This window comes from Schistocerca americana, chromosome 4 (genome assembly GCF_021461395.2).
Source record: "Schistocerca americana isolate TAMUIC-IGC-003095 chromosome 4, iqSchAmer2.1, whole genome shotgun sequence".
In the NCBI taxonomy this organism is placed as follows: domain Eukaryota; kingdom Metazoa; phylum Arthropoda; class Insecta; order Orthoptera; family Acrididae; genus Schistocerca; species Schistocerca americana.
The window spans coordinates 668,371,420-668,397,511 of NC_060122.1; positions in this window are offsets into that span (position 1 = coordinate 668,371,420).

Genomic DNA, 26,092 nt, shown 5'->3' on the forward strand with positions numbered 1-26,092 from the left:
ATAGAATTTTATGAGCACAATGAAAGTAACAGTTGAAATGCATGATTTCATGCTTGTAACAGAAGGAGATATCGTGCTAGCAGGAAAGCATTACGTGTTAATGAGCTAATATTTAATAAGTTATATTCATGTCAAATTTGTATGAACCATATTAAATATAGCTCTCTGCAATAATGATACCGATCACTGACCTTTTATACTCAATTGTTAACGAACGCTTTTAGATCTTGAAGCAAATGAAAATGTAAATAACTTAATTACAGACCACTGATGATGCTTTGCCTCAATAAAGCGAAGCACGTCTGGTGAAAAGAATAATATGCAGTTTTGTAGTTGCAACGACAGAGCAAAAATACACTCAAGAATTGTAAAACAATTACGGACAATATGGTCACATAAATGACGAATTAAATTTAAATACTGTGTGGTAGATGATAGGAATAAAATTGGATATGATTGAGAAACAGTAAAATTACCTTCAGTCCTAAAAAAGCACAAATATATTTCTGTGTAAAAGTTCGAAATTTTTTGATGTTGTTGTAGACTTCAGTCTGAAGACTGGTTTGTTGCTGCTGTCCACGCTAGTCTATCCTGTGCAAGACTCTTTCATCCTGCGTAACTAGTGCAACCTACATCCACTTCAAACTGTCCATTGTATTTAAGCCTTGGTCTCTCCTCTCCCCCCCCCCCCCCCAAATCACAAACACACACTCCCTTCCATTGCAAAACTGACAAGTCCTTGATGCCTCAGGATGTGTCCTATCAGCCGATTCCTTCTTTTAGTTGAATTGTGCCATAAATTTCTTCTTTCCTCAAATCTATTCAGTACCTCTTTACGTGTAATTTGATCCACCCATCTAATCTTCAGCATTCTTCTATGCTATCACAGTTTAAAGGCTTATAGTCTCCTTTTTTCTGAACCACTTATCATCCACGTTTCACTCCTGTGCAAGGATGCACTTCAGACAAATACCGTAAGAAAATACTTGTTGACTCTTAAATTGATGTTAGATATTAAGAAATTCCTCTTTTTCAGAGTTCTCTTGGGCTATTGCCAGTATGCATTTTATATTATCTCTACTTCAGCCACCCTCAGTTATTTTGCTGCCCAAATATCAAAATTCATCTACTACGTTTAGCGTCTTATTGTCTCTTCACTCAGTATCAAATGATTTAATTTTACTACCTTTCATTATCCTTGTTTTACTTTTGTTAATGTTCATCTTGTAATCTATTTTCAAAACATTCCTTCCATCCCACTGCTCTTCAGAGACTTCTTCCATCTCCGACAGAATTACAATGTCATCGGCCAAGCTCAAAGCTTTTTATTTCTTCGCCTGAATTTTAATTCCCATTCCAAATTTATCGTTGCTTTCCTTCACAGCTTTCTCAGTGAACAGATTGAATAAGCCTTTCATGGCTTTCGACTCTTGTAATTGCCTTCTCGCTTGATACCAGTTATAAATAACCTTTCGCTCCCTGTGTTTAATCCCTCCTACATCCAAAATTTCAAAGAGTCAACGCTATCAACAGTTTTCTCTAAGTCGAAAAATGTTAGAAATGTAGGTTTGCCTTTCTTCATCTTATCTTTGCCTCGCTTGCTCCTAGCGTAGAAGCTGGAATGGTTGGCCTCTATTATGGGTGGTGGGACTGGGTTAGCAGAAGTCAGGACAGCAGTTCACCACCTGGGGCGGTGTAGCAGGTCAAAAGCTCCTCTCTAATTTAACGCTTATTACAGACTACGTCTTGCAATGCAATGCTTCCTTGTGCCTTTGCTCATCAAAACCAAATCCATTTTATCGTGTGAATTCAATCTTAATGATGTCGTAGCAGTCTTGATGATAACAAAACCTTGTAACAATGTGTCAACGACGGTTCAATCCCACGTCCGGCCACCCTGATTTAGGTTTTGCGTGATTTCCCTAAATCACTCCAGGCAAATGCCGGGATGGTTCCTCTGAAAGGGCACGGCCGACTTCCTTCCCCATCCTTCCCTAATCCGATGAGACCGATGACCACGCTGTCTGGTCTCCTTCCCCAAAACCAACCAACCAATGTGTCATTTGCAGCAGTCTTCCTCACCTGAAACAGTACCTCCGCGAGTTTGATTCTACAGTGCTGAGGAACAATTACACGACGTGTCTTTTTCTTATAATCCTTAGTACCTATAAAATTGTAAGTATCATCAGCTTTATAAACCTCTTGACCATCAGGTCAAGGATACAGTCCTGTCGGCCCGATCACTAGCCTTACAAGCTTTTTTCCTCTTCTTCTCTTCCTCCTTCCCACCTTCTGAGGAAGCGGCGACAACATAGATGCGGACGAACCTGCGTCCATCGGAAATGAAGGTGTCTTCACTACTTCATTACCCACAACGTTAGCAAAATAACTAACATTATTAATAGCTTCATGTGCAACCTTCGCAGTATCTACAGCAAAATTACTTTATGCAGTTCCTCTCTGCATGACTCAAAACTTCAGTGGAACGTATATTTCCTGTACTTCCGGCAGAGGTCCCACGGACTCTAAACAACTCCCGTTATCACCCTTTGGAGTAGATACTACTTCACCTAAATCAATATCACTCATGTTGTTACTCACACACCCATTTACTTCAGTACAGCGCACCCTTACATCCTCTAGCACTACGGCTAAATCAAACTTCACAACTTCACTTTAAAAAATGGTTCAAATGGCTCTGAGCACTATGGGACTTAACATCTGAGGTCATCAGTCCCCTAGAACTTAGAACTACTTAAACCTAACTAACGAAAGGACATCACACACATCCATGCCCGAGGCAGACTGAAGCGCCTAGGACCGCTCGGCCACAACGGCCGGCTTTTCACATAATACTGGAGCTGATAATTCTTACAGTATTCTCCATAACATCCTGGTTCTTAATGCATCATCTGAATTCGACCACTGGATTCTTTTTCCTCATTTTCTCCTTCCATGCAAGGACCCACATTTTTTAATCTCCCACGTTCCCTCAAAAGCCTAATATTCTTTAGTGCTGGAGAAACATCCTGGGCGTTTTGAACAAACCAGTCGTCCCATTCCCGCTCACTCTTCTCCGCCTCCTCTGTAGTAATTGGACTGTGCCAAACGCGGTTTCTTTTCTTCTTAATTTCTAGTTTTTATACCATTACTGCCTTGCTACTTCCACAGGCTTTATTTATTTAGACATATTTGCATTGCTCGCTTCCAACTGAGCTACTTTGGCTGCTTAAAACTGCAAACTTTCGTCCGGGAATACCCCTTGTGGTATCGAAAATTACGTGGCTGACTCTCTACCAGTTACACAAAAACAACAAACGACAAGACATCAACATAGAACGAAGATGACGGTAATTAAACATGCTACTACGAGTAACATTTATTATAATAACATAATTTTCCCTCCTGAAAGGCTACTTGTGACTATAACTTTAAATATTTTAACACAATAGCCCATACGCTTTGCTCAAAACAAAATACATTGCCCATTCCAAACGGCACAAACTAACACACTTATTCGACAACTCTCAGAACAATGTCTGGTTTCACGTTCCCCTTACTTCACTTATCATTACAGTTAAACACCTGGCGAAAATCCACAGATTCATGGTATTTTCAGTCTACCAAACACACAAGAAAACACTGCATGTTGATGGATCCGAACCACTGTAGTAGTCGAACCACCTTCTACATCTACATCCATACTCCGCAAGCCACCTGACGGTGGCCGTTGTTAGTGTGCATCACTGTCGGGGATGGGGGAGGGGGGCAGACGTGAGGATCCCAGGGATGTCTAGCACATCCAGTGATGGCGGCTGCCAAAGTTCCTCTGTCACCAAAATATAGAGGTGACAGAAGCTTTTGACACCAAATTTAGATGTTGGGGTGGTTGGCCACCATGTACTGAGGGGGGAGGGGGGGGGGGGAGCAGCAGAGCGGTGGGCGAATGTTTAATAGTCATCCGACTTGTCGTCATGAAAGCAGCATTGTTAAACCATTCATTTGTTGCCCATCGAACCACAACAGCCATGACGACGGTCGGAGAAGGCAACGACAACAAGGCATAAGCTGTATTCGCTGGCAAATAGGTGCAGCTGTCAGCAGGTGGCCCAGCAGTTTGCAGTATCGCACAGCCACTGGAGTAATGATGGCAGTGACTCGGCCAGGACGCTGACCACAGCAGCTGGCGGCAGCCCACAACAGAGAGCAGAGGCAGTCTGGTTGCATAGGACACGGTGTGCTGTAGTGTGCAGAAACATAATGTGGACCCAGCGTGGATGAGATGAGATGGCTCAAAGCAACAGCAAGGAGTTTGCTCACATGCTGATGGCAGCTGCATGGCTGCACGCTTCTGGGCTCGAACTCTATACTGCCAGGGTAGGAGGTTGGCAGCAGCATTTAAGGAAGGTCCACATGTGGTCCACTAGTTAGCAGCGTGCGACACATTGCGAACAGCAGAGCCGCAACTATCAGTGCCAGGGTCTGGAGGTGATGACTTCTTAATCTACACAGATTAGTAGACTGTCATAGGTCCCACATCAGAGTTGATGGCTGGCAGACTCCAATATCTCATTCTAGAAATGAATTAGCTGGCAGTTTCTGTTCCTGTAGCACCACAGGGACTAACTAAAAGGGACTTAATTTGATTTACCTGTGCGCTTTGTAGTTTGATTCTTAAGATTTTCGTGTTTTATGTATTTGATAGGCACAGCCTCACGTTTTAATAGCTTTATAATGTATAGTACCACTGTCTTCCATGGGAATGAGGACTGTGATTGCCGTGTTCAGACGTGAACAGAGTTCATGACCATTCATTCACAGCTCCAAGCGAACTTTGATCACACAGTGTGAGGCCATTGTTAGTGTGTATCACTGTGGGGGAGGGGGGGGGGGGCAGACTTGTGGATCCCAGGGATGTCTAGCACATCCAATGTGTTCCCTAAGCCGTTCCCCTTCTGTGGTCACCTTGGTTACTGCCCGCACTGTGTTTGAGTGGCAGGCAACGAAAGACTTTCCAGGGGGCACTTGAAATTCTTTCCCAATTCGTCTGACAAACAAGTTTCAGGCACTATATGTGCCTAGTAAAGATCTTGAGTCATACGCAGTCACTTGTCCTGCTTCAGAGAAAGCCTTCTAGTCTGCGAGATCCAGACTTTTACAGAGGATGCGAGGGAGAACAAAACCTCCAGTATGCACTACAAGTGGTGGCCCAAGTCAGTACTAATGATTTGTATCATTTTGGATCGGAAGAGATTCTCTCCAGTTCCTGGCAGTTGTCTCCATTGGTACAGGCAGCCAGTCTTGCTTGTGAGATGAAGGCAGCACCCACCACCTGTAGCAATGTTGACAGGACCAACTGCAGGCAGTTGTACAGAGCCGAGTGGATGGTCTGAATCTGAGACTCAGATGGATCTGTGACTGTATAGGCCACAGATTCCTTGACTTGCGCCATAGGGTGGTGGGGTGTCTGGTTCTGCTTTATAGGTCAGGGGTCCATTACACACAGAAGGCGACGACGTGGGTAATGGGTGCAGTGTGGGGTGGACTGTGCAATTCTTTTGGTTAGACGGACTTGGGAAAAAATAAAAACGCCTTCAGTGTCAAAGAGTGCAGGTCAAGCAGAGAACAAGGGTAGATATAGGAACCATAGGTATTAGGCTTGTAAGTTGTCATAGCTGTGTTGGAAAAGAACCAGAGTTCCAAGCGCTAATAGGAAGCACTGAAACTCAAATCGTTATAGGTACTGAAAGCTGGCTGAAGCCAGAGATAAGTTCAGCCCAAACTTTTACAAACAACCGTCTGGCTATCTGAAAGGATGGATTAAATGCAGTTGGTGATTCTGTTTGTTGTTGTTAGAAATATTTTATCTTGTAGTGAAAATGGAGTGCATAGTTCCAGTGAGTTAGCATGGGTAGAACCTATACTTGACAACCAGAATAAATTAATTATTGGTTCCTTGTACAGAGCCGCTGGCTTAGATGATACAGTTTGTGAAAGATACAAAAAAAACTTGAGTATCATTTCAAACAGGCACACCAACTCATACAGTTGTAGTTGGTGGTGACTTCAATCATTTTTAGGTATAAGACATCGTCCGAAATTGTATAAGTGCATTCTCTGAAAACTATTTTGAGCAATTAGTTTAGGAGCCCAGCGAAAGTGTAAGTGGTTGCGAAAACATACTTGACCTCTTGGCAACAAATAATACTGAACAAATAGGGAGCATCGTGACGAATAAAGGGATCAGTGTCCACAAGGTCATTGTAGCGAGATTATAGACATACCATCCAAAGCCACCACAAATAAAAGTAATATACACTGAAAAGCCAAAGTAACTGGTACACCTGCCTAATGTTGTGTAGGTTCAAATGGCTCTGAGCACTATGGGGCTTAACATCTGTGGTCATCAGTCCCCTAGAACTTAGAACTACTTAAACCTAACTAACCTAAGGGCATCACACACATCCATGCCCGAGGCAGGATTCGAACCTGCGACCGTAGCGGTCATGCGGTTCCAGACTGAAGCGCCTAGAACCGCACGGCCACAACGGCCGGCAATGTTGTGTAGGGCCTCCGCGAGCACGCAGAAGTGCTGCAACACGACGTGGCATGGACTCGCCTAATGACTAAAGTAGCGCTGGAGGGAATTGACACCATGAATCCTAGAGGGCTGTCCATAAATCCGTAAGAGTACGAGGGGGTGGAATCTCTTCTGAACAGTACGTTCCAAGGCATCCCAGATTTGCTCAATAATGTTCATGTCTTGGGAGTTTGGTAGCCAGCGGAAGTGTTTAAACTCAGAAGAATGTTCCTGGAGACACTCTGCAGCAAATCTGGGCCTGTGGGGTGTGGCATTGTCCTGCTGGAATTGCCCAAGTCCGTTTTAATACACAATGGATGCAGGTGATCAGACAGGATGTTTGCGTACTTGGCACCAGTCAGAGTCGTATCTAGACGTAACAGGGCCATACCAACTGCCCACTCCCCACACCATTACAGGGCCTCCCCCAGCTTGAACAGTCCCCTACCGACATGCATGGTCCATGGATTCATGAGGTTGTCTCCATACCTGTACACCTCCATACGCTCGATACAATTCGAAAGGAGAAACGCCCGACCACGCAACGTGTTTCCAGCCATCAACAGCCTAGTGTCGGTGTTGACGGATGATCAAGGGTACACGAGTGGGCCCTCGGCTCCGAAAGTCCATATCGATGTTGTTTCGTTGAATGGTTCGTAGGGTGACACTTGTTGATGGCCCAGCATTGAAATATGCAGCAATTTGTGGAAGGGTTGCACTTATGTCACGTTGAACGATTCTCTTCAGTTGTCGTTGGTCCCGTTCTTGCAGGATCTTTTTCCGGCCGCAGTGATGTCGGAGATTTGATGCTTTTCTGATTCCTGATATTCACGGTGCTCTCGTGAAAAGGTCGTACGGGAAAATCCCGATTTCATCGCTACCTCAGAGATGCTGTGTCCCATCGCCCGTGCGCCGACTATAACACAACGTTCAAACTCACTTAAATCTTGAAATCCTGCCGTTGTAGCAGCAGTAACCTATCTAACAACTGTGCCAGGCACTTGTCTTATGTAGGTGTTGCCGACCGCAACGCCGTATTCTGCCTGTTACGTATCACTGTATTTAAATACGCATGACTATAGCAGTTTCTTTGGCGCTGCAGTGTATAACGAAGCAGTTAAAAATCCCTTTGCGCTTTTCAAAGACGAAGTTTTCAGTCCTTATAAACGGACTGTGTAAGCACAGATCAGACGTGGCTTAAATAGAAAAAATAAAGTCACTGACATTTAAGAGCTATACACCAAATAAATACGAGATGCATTTAATAGTTTCCACAACGATACTCTGTCTCCAAATCTAACAGAATATCCAAAGAGATTCCGGTCATATGGAAATTACACTAGTAGCAGGGTACGATCAATACCTTCTCTGCACAATACCAACTATAATGCTATCTACGGATATCCAGCATCCTGGAATGTTGAAGGGTCAGCAACTTGTGATACTATTTGCATTTAACAAACAGCCAAAGTTGCACAATAAGCTCTTTATAAATACTTGATGACTAGTTTCGGATTATTATTTATAATCCATTCACAAATCATCCATGCAATCAGAATAAATATTACTCCGCATAGCAAAAAAATCATGACAATCGTTAACGAAAGGAGTACATGCAAATGTTTATAAAACCGAATATGTATGTATTTCCGTCAGTTACTATTAACTGTAGCCTTTCTGGCACAAAATCACGAAAGACACAGCAAAAAATTCGTGACAATTGTCATCCAAAGGAGGACAATGCAACTGTCATGATTTTTTTGCTATGTGGAGTAATATTTATTCTGACTGAATGGATGATTTGAGAATGGATTATGAATAGAAACTCGAAACTAGTATCACCAAGTAATTAACAAGTGTATATCTGGTTTCATGACCACTTGCATTACACTCCTTTGGATAACAATTGTCATGATTTTTTTTACTGTGTGGAGTAATATTTATTCCGATGGAGTGGATGATCTGAGAATGGTTATGAACAAAAACCTGAAACTAGTCATTATCAAGCAATAAAAAGGAGCTATTTTGCAAGTTTCGCTGTCATATTGAAATGGTAATGTTGTCGATGACACTGCCATTAAAGCAGAGTTCCTGAACATGGCTTTCCTAAATTCCTTCACCAAAGGAGATGAGATAAATATTCCAGAATTCAAATCAAGAACATCTGCCAACATGAGTAACTTACACTGTGTGATCAAAAGTATCCAGACACCCCCAAAAACATACGTTTTTCATATTAGGTGCATTGTGCTGCCACCTACTGTCAGGTACTCCATATCAGGGACCTCAGTAGTCCTCAGACATCGTGAGAGAGCAGAATGGGGCGCTCCGCGGAACTCACGGACTTCGAACGTTGTCAGGTGATTGGGTGCCACTTGTGTCATACGTCTGTACGCGAGATATCCACACTCCTAAACATCCCTAGGTTCACTCCTTCCGATACGATAGTAAAGTGGAAACGCGAAAGGACACGTACAGCACCAGCACAAAAGCGTACAGGCCGACTTCGTCTGTTGACTGAGAGACTGCCGACAGTTGAAGAGGGTCGTGATGCGTAATACGCAGACACTTATCCAGACCATCACACAGGATTTCCAAACTGCATCAGGATCCACTGCAAGTACTATGACACTTAGGCGGGAGGTGAGAAAACTTGGATTTCATGGTCGAGCAGCTGTTTATAAGCCAAACATCACGCCGGTAAATGCCAAACGACGCCTCGCTTGGTATACAGAGCGTAAACATTGGACTATTGAACAGTGGAAAAATATTGTATGGAGTAACGAATCACGGTACCCGATGTGGCGATCCGATGACAAGGTGTGGGTCTGGCGAACGCCCGGTTAACGTCATCTGCCGCGTGTGTAGCACCAACAGTCAAATTCGGAGGCGGTTGTGTTATGGTGTGGTCGTGTTTCTCATGGAGGGGCTTGCACCACTTGTTTTGCGTAGCACTATTACAGCACAGGCCTACATTGATGTTTCAAACACCTTCTTGCTTCCCACTGTTGAAGAGCAATTCGGGGATGGCGATTGCATCTACGGCCTGTGGCGGAGTGGTTACACGACAATAACGTCGTTGTAATGGACTGGCCTGCACAGAGTCCTGACTTGAATCCTACAGAACACCTTTGGGACGTTATGGAACGCCGACTTCGTGCCAGGCCTCACCGACCGACATCGATACCTCTCCTCAGTGCAGCACTCCGTGAAGAATGGGCTGCCTTCCCCAAGAAACCTTCCAGCACCTGATTGAACGTATGCCTGCGAGAGTGGAAGCTGTCATCAAGACTAAGTGTGGACGAACACGATATTGAATTCCAGCATTACCGATGGAGGGCGCCACGAATTTGTAAGTCATTTTCAGTTGGGTGCCCACATACTTTTGATCACATAGTGTAGGAGCAGATTGTCTCATTGTAGCAAAGCAACGCAGATCAGTCAATAAATGCAAATCCCCTGATCCAAACTGTCTACCAAAAGGTTCCTTTTAAAGTATTCTGATGTAGTACCTCCATACTTAGTAATTATATACAAGCAAATGCGCAACAAAAAATCCGTACCCGATGACTGGAAAGTTGCACAGGTCACACCAATATTCAAGAAGGGAAATAGGAGTAATCTGCTGAGTTACAGACATATATCACAGCTCTCGGTCTGCGGTAGGATTTTGGAACGTGTACTGTGTACAAACATTATGAATTACCTCAAAAAATACGATATATTGCCCGTAGTGAACACGAATTATGAAAATCTCGTTCTTGTGCAATACAACTAGATCTTTATTCTTACGAAGTAATGAGCGCTAACGACAAGGATTTCAAATTGATTCCACATTTCTAGGTTTACAGATGGCTTTTGATACTATTCATCATAAGTGCCTTCTAATCAAAATGCATCCTATGGAGCATCACTCAGTTGTGTGACAAGATTCGTGATTTTGTGTCAGAAAGACTACAATTCATAGTAATTGATGGAAAGACATCGAGTAAAGTGATATCTGCCATTCCCCAAGGACGTATTATAGGCCCTCTGGTGTTTCTAATCTATATAAATGATTTAGGAGACAATCTGAGCAGCCCTTATAAATTTTTTACAGATGCTGCTATTATTTACCATTTTTTAAAGTAATCAGAAGATCAAAACCAATAGCAAAATGATTTAGTCAAGATACGTGTATGGTGCGAAAAGTGGCAGTTGGACCTAAATAATGAAAGAGTGAAGTCATCCACATTAGTACTAAGAGGAATCTGTCACGTTGCGGTTACACAACAAATCATACCAAACTAACGGGTGTCAGCTGAATATCTTGTTTATAGTATTGGAACAAGTTGTTACAGTTTTGGGGTAATTTGTTATAGTTCTGGGTCAGTAATTACAGATTTGGGGTGGTGTGCTACAGTTCTGGAGCAATTTGTTACAGTTTTGGGGCAATTTGTTACAAAATTTGCTGGTACAAGGGGTAATTTCTTGCAGTTTAGTGGAAGAAGAATGTGTCACAGTTTTGGGGCGCCATTTGTAAAAATTTTCTGAACATGTAAACGTATGTGGTGAAGTGTTATGTAGTCTCCATTGTGCAGTGTATGAATTGTTCAGTTTCCCTGCCATATTCCTGTTCCATAAAAGTAATCAAAGTCCAAACTTCGCCCAAAATATTTCAGAGTAGCTTTCACAACATAAAATCCCCAACTACCTTGTGTGACTCTAAGACCAACAACTGTTGGAAAACTTTCACTATTGTCGAACATATTTCGGCAGCCTACAACCTGGCATGGATGCAGAAATTTTCCAAGTCCATACATATGATCATTCCACATTACATCTCCTGACACTCGTCATTGTGACCAGCAACAGACCTCATGCACGAGCACCTCTGTTGAAGTGTCTGTACTGACATTTGTCAGAAAATGGTTTAGAAATACTATGTAAGCATGTAAGCTCACAAACAGAAGTCCCAGTATCCCATCATTCGATTAAGAATATGGAAAAATTCCAAATGTTGCTCACAACGTCAGATTTCTCAACTGTTACCATCCAGAACATCACTGGAAATGTTACATGTCTTATGTACAATTTGAAACACAATTTATGCGAGGGATCTCTTAAAAATCAGTTAGAGGATGTACGATTGGAGTTTAAATAAAGATTGAATTTGAAAGACATCAGTTCACACCTACCAGTGAAATGTTAGTGTTAGTCAAGAGATAATACTGTCATCTACCAAAACGTGTGCAGTCATTGGTCTACAGCTAGCTGAGAATCTATGGTGTACTCTACTAACGGCTTCACATTGACCACACATCTGTTATAGTACACTTTTTCCCACACAAGCACCCTTAGAACTGACTGTAACATAAGACTCAAATTATGCTGCAGTGGTTTGAGGAGCACTCAAATTGATGTTTTAGCTATCAAATTCGTCTGATCTGAATGCATCTGGGACGTTACTGGAAGTCAGCTGTAAACCTGCAAATAACTGGAATTGTGTAACATATAATGCCAGATACCTATGGAGACCGAGAAGAATCGATCAAGTGTAGTGCAGCGTAAACATGACGGTAGACGCTCGCTACTATGAGTGTTTGCAACCTTTGTCAGCACGGGACATATTGCACACAAATGCCTTTCTTGAAGAAAGCACGGCTGTTTTCTCCTGAAATGATTTGGAAATACTGTGGAAATATGACAGCTGTGCCACGAAAAAGTGAACGGACCAGAGTTGCTCATTGCCGGCCCTAGTCAGCTGTCTCAGGTATCCATTGGTGTGCATACTTGCTGACAGGCAAAATTCTGGCAATGTGTGACGTGTACGGACACAGGTCAGCAAAAAGCAATGGCAGTGGGAGCTGAAACATTATACAGTACTGAAGCGTTTTCTAGATTGTGTTTCCGCAAGCCGTGGTCCACGTGGGTCGAGCGTAATGCGAGCTCCCCACTGACGCGTCCAAAAGTTAGTTTGGCACTCTTCGTTCTATTTCACTTTCGATTCGTCACGTCCATGAAATACACAGTGCCCCGAGATCGTGAGGAAAGTTTGTTTCGTTCTGGACATGCTTCCATTGTTGTCCCATGCTCGCACGATCGGACGGCATGCTCATCACCGAGGAGTGTGCACCCTCCGAGATTGGTGTTTGAGTGGAAATGCAGTGGAACACCATTATCGCGATCGCCAGCTAATAGACATTGCAATCAGAATTTATTTTGTCAAGTCTTTATTTACTCTTTCGTGTAGAAATACATTTTTGACGAATGTGTACTTTATCAATTCATGTCACCATACCCTACAGTGTCAAAAAAGTGCATGGGTGCGACATTAATGCTAACTTACTGCATGACTAACATGTAAGCGGCGTTACCCACACGTTCCCGACTCACTGATGACCCCATTATGAACTCTAGGCCAAACACGTGATGACGAATTTTCGTCAGTGTGAGTGACGTGGAACGGTCCTCCCATAACGTTAGTGATTTGTTTGTGAACAAACCATCGCGAACTAGGCACTAAAGCAAGATGATGACCTCGGAGTAACTGCAAAAGACGGTAGACAACAGATAAACGACAGTAGATAACCTGCTGGAATGCAACCAGAGGCTAGACAACAAGCTGCCCCCCCCCCCCCCCCAGAGCCAACTGAGGAAAACTTACGAACACGAAGCATAGCCCCACGAAAATTTCGTAATGTTACGAAAGATGCAGAAAACATAAGACAGACGTTGGTTAGGCTGTGGCCCTTTTGGCCTCGGGACCCAATCATATAGTTTAGCCAAGTGTGGGCTGTTTAACTGAGAAAGAACATCGCCTGGGATCTCGCCAAATTCGGACACGTCGTGAACCAAATAGATCAAGATTATGCGGGATATAATCGCCGTCCTGACGATGCAATCTTCATGTAAGTGACTAAAGAAGGAGTTATCCAGCGAGTTTCATCTTCGGAGGAACAACAGGTGCATCAGTTGCTGCGCCAAGAGGAATGTGGCGACAAGAGGACATCTCATTTCTGCGCCATATGCGGAGCCTCGCAATTCGGCATAGTCCTACACTCACTGTTGCATGCTATCTGCATGTGCAGAATCCCAGCACAAGTGCAAGCGGTCATCGCTGCTCAGATACACTCCTGGAAATGGAAAAAAGAACACATTGACACCGGTGTGTCAGACCCACCATACTTGCTCCGGACACTGCGAGAGGGCTGTACAAGCAATGATCACACGCACGGCACAGCGGACACACCAGGAACCGCGGTGTTGGCCGTCGAATGGCGCTAGCTGCGCAGCATTTGTGCACCGCCGCCGTCAGTGTCAGCCACTTTGCCGTGACATACGGAGCTCCATCGCAGTCTTTAACACTGGTAGCTTGCCGCGACAACGTGGACGTGAACCGTATGTGCAGTTGACGGACTTTGAGCGAGGGCGTATAGTGGGCATGCGGGAGGCCGGGTGGACGTACCGCCGAATTGCTCAACACGTGGGGCGTGAGGTCTCCACAGTACATCCATGAAGCTGGGCTACGGTCCCGCACACCGTTAGGCCGTCTTCCGCTAACGCCCCAACATCGTGCAGCCCGCCTCCAGTGGTGTCGCGACAGGCGTGAATGGAGGGACGAATGGAGACGTGTCGTCTTCAGCGATGAGAGTCGCTTCTGCCTTGGTGCCAATGATGGTCGTATGCGTGTTTGGCGCCGTGCAGGTGAGCGCCACAATCAGGACTGCATACGACCGAGACACACAGGGCCAACACCCGGCATCATGGTGTGGGGAGCGATCTCCTACACTGGCCGTACACCACTGGTGATCGTCGAGGGGACACTGAATAGTGCACGGTACATCCAAACCGTCATCGAACCCATCGTTCTACCATTCCTAGACCGGCAAGGGAACTTGCTGTTCCAACAGGACAATGCACGTCCGCATGTATCCCGTGCCACCCAACGTGCTCTAGAAGGTGTAAGTCAACTACCCTGGCCAGCAAGATCTCCGGATCTGTCCCCCATTGAGCATGTTTGGGACTGGATGAAGCGTCGTCTCACGCGGTCTGCACGTCCAGCACGAACGCTGGTCCAACTGAGGCGCCAGGTGGAAATGGCATGGCAAGCCGTTCCACAGGACTACATCCAGCATCTCTACGATCGTCTCCATGGGAGAATAGCAGCCTGCATTGCTGCGAAAGGTGGATATACACTGTACTAGTGCCGACATTGTGCATGCTCTGTTGCCTGTGTCTATGTGCCTGTGGTTCTGTCAGTGTGATCATGTGATGTATCTGACCCCAGGAATGTGTCAATAAAGTTTCCCCTTCCTGGGACAATGAATTCACGGTGTTCTTATTTCAATTTCCAGGAGTGTAGAAATGCAGCTGGACACGGTCGCCGACTTGTTGATCGGATGCAGGACACACTGGAAACAGCATCCAGTACCGCTGCGGCAGCAGCCCGCATTGCTGCAGCACCTCCAACAAATCTGACTTCCCTCAGCCACCATCCCAGAAGCCTACCTGCACAACCTAGCCCAGAACTTGGCCGCCCAGGTGACTATGTTCAGCATGCAGGTCGACGGGATGGCGCACTCACGAGCAGAGGGCAGCAGGCACCGTAGAGGCAGCCACTGCCGATCTGGCTCACGCAACTGCCCACACAGTACCAGCCGTTCTAGTGTTACCCCGCCGACGTCAGAGCAGCAGCCGAGCAGCTTTTGCTGGTATCCTTCCCACTTCAGCAACAAAGCGCCAAGTGCCGGCCTCCCTTCTGGCACCCAAATGCCAGATGCAGCCAGGATTAGGTGCACTCTGTTGGAGTGCCATATTCAGCCTCTCTTTGTAGCAGAACGGGCTGACAGTGTGAAGTACCTTGTCGACATGGGTTTCGATCAGTCTATTTTCCCCACATCTATGGTAAGAGATCGCCATAAGGCCGAGGCACTGTCTCCTATGGCGGCAAACAATTCAGCAATAAAAACATATGGCACACATCTCCGAAATTTGGACCTTGGACTGTGCCGCACACTCGTATGGATCTTCACTGTACGGGACATCAACGATCCAGTCCTGGGTACAGATTTCGTTGGTTACACTACAACTTGTTATTCAACATTGCAAACGTCCAACTGATTGATTCAACAAAAGATTTGAAAATAGTAGGACAATGACCGGCTGTGTTCAAACTAGTGGAGTCCCCCAGACAATACTCAGATGGAGCACACTCGCCCACCTGGTGCATAGAGGGACAGCAAGCATTCAACAGTCCACTACATCATTACTACACCTGGCCTACCCGCCTCATGCCGTCCATGTCAACTTGTGCCCGAGCGACTTGCTGAAGCAAGGGCTGAGTTCAAGGCCATGTTTCGACAGGGCATTGTTCGACCATCATGCAGCCCATGCTCCTCTGCCTTGCACTTAGTCCCCAAGAAAGACAAATCATGGCAACCACGTGGAGATTATCTTGCTTTAAATGCACGAACGGTAAAAGACTGATATGTGGTATTGCACCTGCAGAATTTTAACTACACCTTGTCAGGCTCAGTTTCATATATGTAGCAAAACTGACTGCATGAAGGCGTTGATAGAGATCCCTGTGGCACCTGAAGACTTTCAGAAAATGGCAATTATCACACCCTTCCAGCTTTTAGAGAACATGTGCATGACGTTGACCTTCGGAATGCTGCCCAGACCAGGCACTTTTTCCTGCATGGCGTCTTATGAGGCATACTGTGGTGTTTCGCGTATCTCGACGACATCCTTGGCTGTTCAAAGTCGCTGAAACTCCACCACTGCCACATAACGACCTCTTTCAGCACCTGATCGAGGCCGATTTCGTCATTAACCCCTTCAAGAGTGTATTCATTGCCATGGAAAGTGATGTTCTTGAGCATCTAATACCCCTCAGTGGATCCACACCAATACCAGACGAGGTAGTGATCTTGAACATACCACAGACGTACACTGCTGTCTTGGTATGATATATTACACAGGCCAGCAATGGAAAAACTTTTTTGTTGAAAATACCTTATTCTTATGTTTTTAGGGTGGGAAATCCAAATATGATACTTAAAAAAGTGTATCACCCATCATTTCTTCACATTTTACAGTTCAGTTTATTACATTAAGCTATTTTTTAAAGAATTTAACAGCTTTTATATAGTTAAAATAATTTAAAAAGAAGGTGTAATCAATGTAGATGACGTTGGTAGCTCTGCTGAAAAACATTTGCTGGCAAAAAAAGCTAGATTCTATTTTTGTTCTAACAGATGGTGTTTTGTTTACTGTCAACCTAACCTCACTTTCCTATTTCCTGCACATGTGACCAGCACAATGTCTAATCATGGTTTTAAAAACTCTGCAGACAGTTTCTATTATATTTGTGGTGAATTTGTGATTATAAAGACTAAAGAAACATCAAAGACTTTGTGGAAAAGGTTTATCTATCATACTTTGCATCTAAACTTGGTGATCAAGATAAATCTTGGGCGCCGCATAAGGTATGTTATGTGTGTGTTGAAGATCTGAGAAGATGGTCCAAAAAGTAGAAAAAACGCCTTTAGATTTGCTGTTCCTATGATATGGAGGAAGACAAGGAATCATTCCAATGATTGCTACTTTTGCGCTGTTGATATTACTGGCCATAATTCGAAAAACAAGAAGGTAATAAGCACCTTAACCTTCCATCCGCCATCCGACCAGTAAGGCATGGCATAGATTTGCTAGCTTCTGAACAACCAGACGATTTAAATTCTATTCCAACAGAAGTATTTTCTGATGTACAATCTGATTTACATGAACCAGATGATGATTAATTCCATTGTAATACAAAAAATCTAGAGCTCAAATTGTTTACTCAGACCGAGCTTAACGATTTGGTTTGGGATCTGGGCTTAACGAAAGAAAAAGCTGAATTGCATGGCTCTATATTAAAAGAAAAGAACTTATTGGTAGTTGGAACCGGTATATACATGTATAGAAAGAAAGAACAGTAATTTTCCAAGTTTTTTCAACAAGAGGGTGATTTAGTGTACTGTAGTGTACATTCCCGGTCTGATGAATGAGTTTGGTATTGAATACAAAAAGGAAGACTGGAGACTGTTTATTGATTCATCCAAAACTAGTTCAAAGGCTGTTTTATTACACAATGGTGACATGTATGCATCTATATCTGTTGGACATTCTGTACAAATGAAAGAAAGCTATGAAAACTTAGAAATAGTGCTAAATAAAATAGACTATTCTGCTCATGATTTAATGATATGTGGCGATCTAAAAGTAACACGCATGCTCCTTGGTCGGCAAGGTGGCTTTACCAAATTTCCATGTTTCTTGTGTGACTAGGACAGTAGGGCTAGGGATCAACACTGGTGCAGAAAGAACTGGCCTATGAGGGAGTCTTTAAAACCTGGTGAGAAGAACATTCTACGCAAAAACCTTGTAGATCTAAAAAACGTACTCTTACCACCTCTACATATAAAGTTAGGCCTAATGAAACAGTTTGTAAAGGCTTTGCCTAAAGATGGACCATGTTTTAAGTATCTCTGCCAAAAGTGTCCACACCTTTCCGAAACTAAACTAAAAGAAGGCGTCTTTGTCGGACCTGACATTAGAAAATTATGTTTGATGTTAACTTTGAATCGACAATGACCTTAAATGAGAAAGAAGCGTGGGTATCATTCAAGCAAATCGTTACAAAGTTCTTAGGATATGAAAAAGACCCAGAATACTCGTATTTTTCTATTATAGCTACAATGTTAAAGAGGTTGAAAAGTTTAGGATGTTTAATGAGCCTGAAAGTTCACTTTTTGAACAGTCTCCTTGACTACTTCTGGGACAATATGGGAGATGTTAGTGAGGAACAAGGAGAGCCTTTTCACCAGGACATTAAAGTGATGGAAAAACGCTACCAAGCCCGCTGGAACACCAATATGATGGGGGAGTATTGTTGGACACTTCATTGAGAAGTTCAGCAAGCGACTCATCGTAGATAAAGCTAAACAAGAAGCTTCAAAGAAAAAGGAGAAAGGAAATAAAAACGAATTCCAGCTAACAAGTGAAATCTCTATTAACACATATCATTGTTTAAGTAGCTTACTGTAAATACAGACCATGCTTATGTTATAACAAAGCGTTTCATCAATTTCCTCATTTACCGTATAGCATAGTATTTTTATACTAAATAGTAAAAACCATATTGCTGGAAAACTATGTGTGATACAAAACAACTAAGGCTACATTTGGATTCAGCTCATAAAAATCTATAAAGATCAGCTATCAAAGTAAACAAGTTCTTCAAAAAAATTGTTTTGTTGGCCTGTGTTATTATTGGTACCAACTGCCCAATGCCACCGCAGTGCTGGAATCCCTGTCTTGGAGGGAAGGACCCCCGTTATCTAAACGGATGCAATGAAGAGAAACTTTTTTGAGACCAGACGGAGCCTCACAGAAGCAACACTGCTTGCTTTCCCTGTGCAACCATAGGTGCTGTGCTTCAACAATATGTTGGCCGTAGCTGGCAGCCACTCGACTTGTTCTTGCGAAAGTTTTAAGAGTCGTAATGCTCCTGGAGTACTTACGATTGTGAGTTACCTATAGTGCTCGAGGCAGTGAAATACTTGCGCCCATGTCTAGAAGCGGGTCCCTTTATGATTTTCGCCGACCACAAGCCTCTAATTCACGCATTCCGGAACAATAATGCCAAATGTATGCCGTGCCAACTCCGACAGTTGTGTTATGTGGAGCAGTTCCCCATGGACATCTGCCATATTTCTGGAACTAACAAAATCGTCGCCGATTGTTTGCCCCGCGCTTGTGTCGTTATCTCTTCTGCTGTGAGCTTTGAGGATGTTTTCTAAAAACAGGAGACTGACAAGCAACTGTACAGCCACCGCCACGACATCTCAAGTGGCCTACAACTTAAGCTAGTGCCGATTCCCGAATCTGCCTGCAAACGTTTTTGCTACGTTTCAACAGGCAGACACTGCACATTTCTGCCAGAGAAATTCCGGGGCAGTGCTTTCGAGCGCGTTCACAGACTGTCACACCCCAGCATCAACACCACTGTATCGTTCGTGACCGCTCGTTCCGTCTTTCTACGGAAAGACTGGCGTCAATGGGGACACACCTGCAAAGAATGCCAGTGAGCCACAGTCAGGACCCACACACATGCACGCGTCAGCGCGTTTCCCGACATGAAATGCCATTTTACACATGTCCGAGTGGACATCATGGGCCCACTCCCTCTGTCCCAAGTTAAGCTTTATCTGCTGATGATGGTAAAGTACGGTACTTCATATTTTGGCCAGAATTGTGCAGTCCTAAAGCATCGGCTGCACACCGACCAGCGCTGCGCCGCAGAACGGCACCGAGTAGGCTTTGACCTGCACGCCAATAGAAAGAGTGGGCAGAGCCACACCTCCAGGAAGACAGTTCAGCGGCCCCTGTCAACGCTGGTCGACCCCAGTTCGGTCGCAGACTTTGAGAGCATCAGTGCTGAATAATTAGAACACGATACTTAGCCTGCGTTCTGCAAGTAGTAACAGTGGCTAAGTACCTGCAAGTAGGAGACACAGGAAGCCACTTACATAAAAAGAAGTTATGTACAGATCATTTTGGATTCCTGCCACGGGCCATCGCAACTTCTTTCCTTCCTTGTTTGTGTCAAAGCTGACTTCTACAGTAGCCGACACAATATCTGGCGATGATGATTCCAGAACGAACGTTGCCTTCGCTCTTCGCCGCTCGGCCACAGTGCGTCACTGTTTTGTTTTTTCTCTCTCCCTGTCTCTCTTTTCTCTCAGAGGCGCATTGCTACTAATTGTGTTCTTTTTTTCGTCTTTCTTCTACTTACAATTTATTGCGGCGCTCCTCTCATTAAAATGGCCTCTAACCCGCCTCCTACACCACCTGCGCCTACGCTTCCGGTTGCCGCTGGCTTTGATGTAATGCATTTTATTCAGTTTCGAAACTACCAAATGTCGCAGTTGATGTCGACAGTCCAGCTGTTCATCAATACACAAGCAACAACAGCCAGCCTCATCCACGGCACGGCCTCCACACATTCCACCGTTCACAATAAGAATGGAATGAGTACTACGCTCAGTTCGACGCTCATTGTGCTACACATCAATTGCAAGGTAGTGTGAAACTTTCTTTCAGAGCCGGCACAGGGGTTTACCGCCTCGCTCAGAAGTTATTTCCGACTAGTATGCTGGAGTTGCTAGTTTTCGATGATTTAGTTTCCGCCCTCACTAAGTATTACGAAGACCAAAGTTCAGGGTGCTGCAGCTCATTACAAGTTCTTTCGATTGAAGAAATCGGTCAGTGGGTCACTGAACTTCAGGGTTTGACGGGATAGTGCTGTTTTCAGTGTAGCTGTGGACAGTCCTATAGTGACGCAATGATTCGTGATGCAGTTACGTACAATGCGCCAGACAGAAGGATTCGTGAACAACGTTCTTATGCTGCTTTGAAACAAGTGTGTGTGTGAAATCTTATGGGACTTAACTACTAAGGTCATCAGTCCCTAAGCTTACAAACTACTTAACCTAAATCATCCTAAGGACAAACACACACACTCATGCCCGAGGGAGGACTCGAACCTCCGCCGGGACCATGACTGCACCGACTTGAAACAAGTGTTACAAATTATTGAACAGCAGGACTCGTGCCTTGAAAAAAATTGAGGTAGGAACCATTTGCAGTGCAACAAAAAGTGATGAACAGGTACGGCACTGCGACCGACCAAAGCACGCGAACAGGCCACCGGCCGTGGCCGAAGTAAACAAGTGTCTACACGTGCGTCTGCTCTGAAATCGTGTCCCACTTTTCCATGCATAAAAGATAATGTTGCCCTCCGCAGAACGCGACTTGTTTTGTTTGTATAAAGCCAGGTCATTTACAGTTTGTGTGCTTGCAACAGAAAAAGAACTCTTCCAACGTTCGCACTCGTAAGTGCGGAGCACTTTCTCACTCAGTGAATGTAGTTTTTCTAAACCGGCTACCGGTACAAGAAATGACGGAATTCATGATATTCCATCACCCTGCCCATGTGCTGTGCAGTGACAGTCAAACAAACTGCGAACTTAGTCATTGCCGGAAGCTGTGCGCAACTTAAGTTAGATACTGGCGCTTCTATTAAGTTGCTTAATCCTGACGCTTAAGAACAGTTGGGCTAGCCACAGTTCACAAAATCTTGCACACAACGTACTACGTATAACGGTCGGGACAGTCCAGTGTTTGGTACGTGTAGAGTGCTTGCCACAACCCAGTCTCACACCAGAACTCTGACATTTACAATTTAGTGTTCACGAGACTGTAAAAATTTTGGGTTAGATTCATTTGATTTGTTTGGTCTTCGTATTCAAGGAAAAGTACTTTCTGTTTCTGCTTTCAATTCAAAAGTTATTGTTACTCAGTTGATTGAGGAGTTTCTTGATTTAGTTTCTGAAGGACTTGGCAGAGCAAAAAATTTTGTTGCACGCGTTACGATGAAGGATAAAGCGCAACCAAAGTATTTTCGGGCGGGTCCCGGCCCTCATGCACTTAGAGACAAAGTTGCAAGTGAACTTAAGGAATGGTGAGACAATGGCGTTATTGCTCCTATTTAGGCTAGTCAATGGGCTTCTCCCTTAGTCATCTTACCAAAGCCTCCTGGACGACTTCGTCTTTGTGTTGACTTTAAATCCACTGTGAATCCATAAACAATAACTGATACTTATCCATTGCCTCGCCTTAACGAATTAATGGAGAGGCCTGGTGCACGCCGCTAGTTTTTCAAAAATTGACTTAAGGTGACACGTATTAGCAAATTCCGCTGGATGAGGAGTCTCATAAAGTTTTTGTGGTCAACACACTTTTAGGGTTTTCAAATTTTTGCTCTTACCCTTTGGCAGCTCTTTCGCACCTGCCATATTCCAACGCTTCCAGCTTACTGCAAAAGTTCCATTCTCTTCAAATTACTTGGACGATATCGAGGTGTCAAGATGTACGACGGAGGAGCTTACCAGTAACCTTTGTACGCTTCTTTAAGTACTTCTAGATGCAGATTTGAAATGTCGCCTGGACAAATGTGCCTTTTTTTCAGACTGGAATTCAGTACTTAGTACTCTTAACAGCCAGGGTGTTCACATTAGCTGGCCATCCAGGACCTCCCTGCCCCGCGAAACGTGAAGGAATTGCAGTCAGTTCTCGGGAAGTTGACACATTATATCCGGTTTATACCCAGTGCAGCCGAGATCGCGGCTCCGTTGCATCCTTTGGCTGGAAGAACGCGCTTTTTGTTTGGACCAAACAGTGTCAGGATACATTCCAAAAAACTTAAAAATGCCTTGTTGAGTGACAGAGGCCTTGTTCATTTCGATCCCGCTAAGCGTGGGATTTTGGCAGTGGACACTTCTTCTAACGGAATCGAAGCTGCGCTCTCGCATGTACTTGGTTCACCGGACAGGCCGATTGCTTTCGCTTCCAAATTATTGATCAAGACTCAGTGTAACTATTTCCGGATCGAGAAGGAAGCACTCGCTACATTTACAGCGTGACGAAGTTTGACCGAAGTTTGACCAAAGTTTGGTCGGAAGTTTTACCTAGTGACAGGCCGTGAGCCACGTCAGTCCTTGTTTCAACCATCCAAACCCGTTCCGCCATGCACGGCTCAGAAGCTGCAACGTTGGGCTTTGTTATTGTCACTGTATCAGTAACAATTATTGTACCAACCCATGTCGAAGCATGTAAATGCTGACGCCCTTTCTTGCCTCCCGTTGGTCCTGATTCCAGATCGATGCGCAGGACACTGAACTTTTACAGACTGTTCCACTGTACTATAGGAAAATTGTACAGGGCACAGAGGCAGACCTTGACTTGAACCTTTTGTTGCGCTACATCCGTACTGCTTAGCCTCGTTCAGCGCAAAACATTCAGCATTATTGTGTGCAGCAATATTTTGTTTCTTTTATTGATGAGTAAAGTGACTAAACTACTTGGTTATCGGACTCTGAGATATTTTACTCGTCGGAATGGCCTCTCCGTCCAGCACGGTGTGATTTTACTGTAAAATGACTCTGTACAATCACGTATGCTTATTCCTAAAGTGTTCGAAAAATGGCTCTGAGCACTATGGGACTTAACATCTGTGGTCATCAGTCACCTAGAACTTAGAACTACTTAAACCTAACTAACCTAAGGACATCACACACATCCATGCCCGAGGCAGGATTCGAACCTGCGACCGTAGCAGTCACGCGGTTCCGGACTGAGCACCTAGAACCGCTAGACGCTAAAATGTTGCAAAAAGATTCGTTGCGATTGCTCCACCAAGGACATTGGAGAATTGTGCGATCAAAACAGTTGGCACGTCAGCACTGTACTTGGGCGGGCATGGATGCCCACATTGAACAGATGACGTTGCAGGGTCGCGCTTGTGCTGAAAATCTATTGGCCCCGCTGCAAACGTTTTCAGGTTGGCCAAAGTCTCAAACGCCATGGCAACGAGTGTAAATGACTTTCCTGGTCCGTTTTGGAACAGGCTTACTGTCGTGGACTCTTTTAGCAAATATCCGTTTGCAGTGCCCATGAACTCGACTGTGTCACGTAGTACCATTCAGGCTTTGTCATCTATTTTTTGCTTGGAAGGTTTGCCTGAAGTGTTGGATACAGACAACGGCCACAATTTACAGTTCAGGACTTCAAACAGTTTTGTACAGCCAATGGCACCACGCACCTTACTAATGCTCCGTTTTATCCTCAGTCGAACGGAAAGTTTAGCGATTTGTCCGTATGTTCAAGGAACAAATTAACAAACTACGTGCCTCCGCTCCTGTTGCTGCACCCCCCGCAGCGCGAGGCTCTTCCCACATTCCGCAAGTATCCCTTTGAGCTTAATGATTCTATTCTTTTCAGAGATTTCCGTCGCACCAGGCGCTGGGAGAGATGGGTTGCTGCGCCGCCATCAGAACCAGATTCGTGCTTGTCAGTTGCGAGATTCTTCCGCAGATTATCCCTTCAAGTCGTGGATTCCAGTACTGCCGTGGCATTGGGCAGTTGGCACCAGTAATAATTTATCCCCAGATTCGCATCCTATCAGGGTCTTACAGTAGACACAGCCGCTCCCGGGTCTGTCTTCGGCACCGCCTGTGGAACCTGTGGAGCTACACCCATCACCTTTGCCGCCGAAGCAGCTCGGCTGCTGAACCCAGTGCCGTCGGCGATCCCATCGTCATCATTGCCGTCTCCGTTATTCATCAGACCAGCTCAGGAAGAGGGTGGGCGCCTTTCTGGGGGTTTTCCGACTGATTTTCCTGTCGAAGTGCAGCGGGCTCAGCATTGGTCCCGTCTCCTCATCTGGCTTAGGTTGCAGCCCCCCCCCCCGTTGTCGTAATATGTCTCCCTACACGACAACCAACAAAGCGTCATTTGAGGGGTGGGGGGTGGGGGTGAGTAATGTGCAGTCCTAAAGTATCGACAGCACACTGATCAGCACAGTGCGTGAAACAGCATCAAGAAGGCACTGACCCACATACCAAAGGAACAAAGGAACGAGTGGGCAACCTCACACATCCAGGAAGACAGAGTTCAGAGCTGTCGATGCTGTCTTAATCAGCCATCAATCGCTGGTCGGGCCCAGATCAGTCGCAGTCTTTCAGAGCATAAGTACCCAGTAACGAGAAGAAGATACATAGCCTGCGTTCTGTGAATAGTAACAATGGCTAAGTACTCGCAAGGACGAGACACAGGAAGCCACTTTGTAAAGAGAAGTTATGTTAATTTTCTTTTTAGAAATAAAGTGTCCTTCTAATCTTAAAGTGTTACATACAGGTCATTTTGGATTCCTGCATGGGCCATCGCATATTCTTTCCTTCCTTGTTCGCATATTCTCTCCTTCCTTGTTTGTGTCGGTGCTGACTCCCACAGTAGCTGACACAACAAGAGGCAACGTCCATAGAAGACACTGTCGCTGAGATTGTCATTACTGCCTTCATTAACAACTGGGTGGCATGCTTCGACTGTTCCAGTCACGTCACAATGGACAGCGACCGCCAGTTTGACTGTGCACTACTCACACAAGTCGCCGACTGCGTGGTGTGCAGTTATACAGAACACCACCCGGCATCTCACGGCATAGTCCAGTGACTCCACTGAACGCCGAAAGCCTCCCTAAATTGCCACAATCACGCCTGTACAAAAGCACTCCTGCTCGAACTACTCACCTGCGAGTAACACCAAACGGAGATATCGGCGCTTCACCTGCCTACCTTGTCTATGGACAATCCCTCATTCTCTATGGTGATTTTATGGCGGAGGTACCACCACTGCATGGCACATCGACCCCTCCACTGGTAGAACGTCAGCACACCATATGGCCTGCCTTCAAACGCACACACTGCGCAGCATGGCACTGGCAAAGCATTCATACATGCCATTCTACAGTGGTGTACACATCATGCTATGCACGGACATGGTACAGCTACCTCTTCAGCTGCCCTATTTGGGGCCACACCATGTGATCACCTGTGGCGAGAGAACGCCCAACATCAGGTGCAA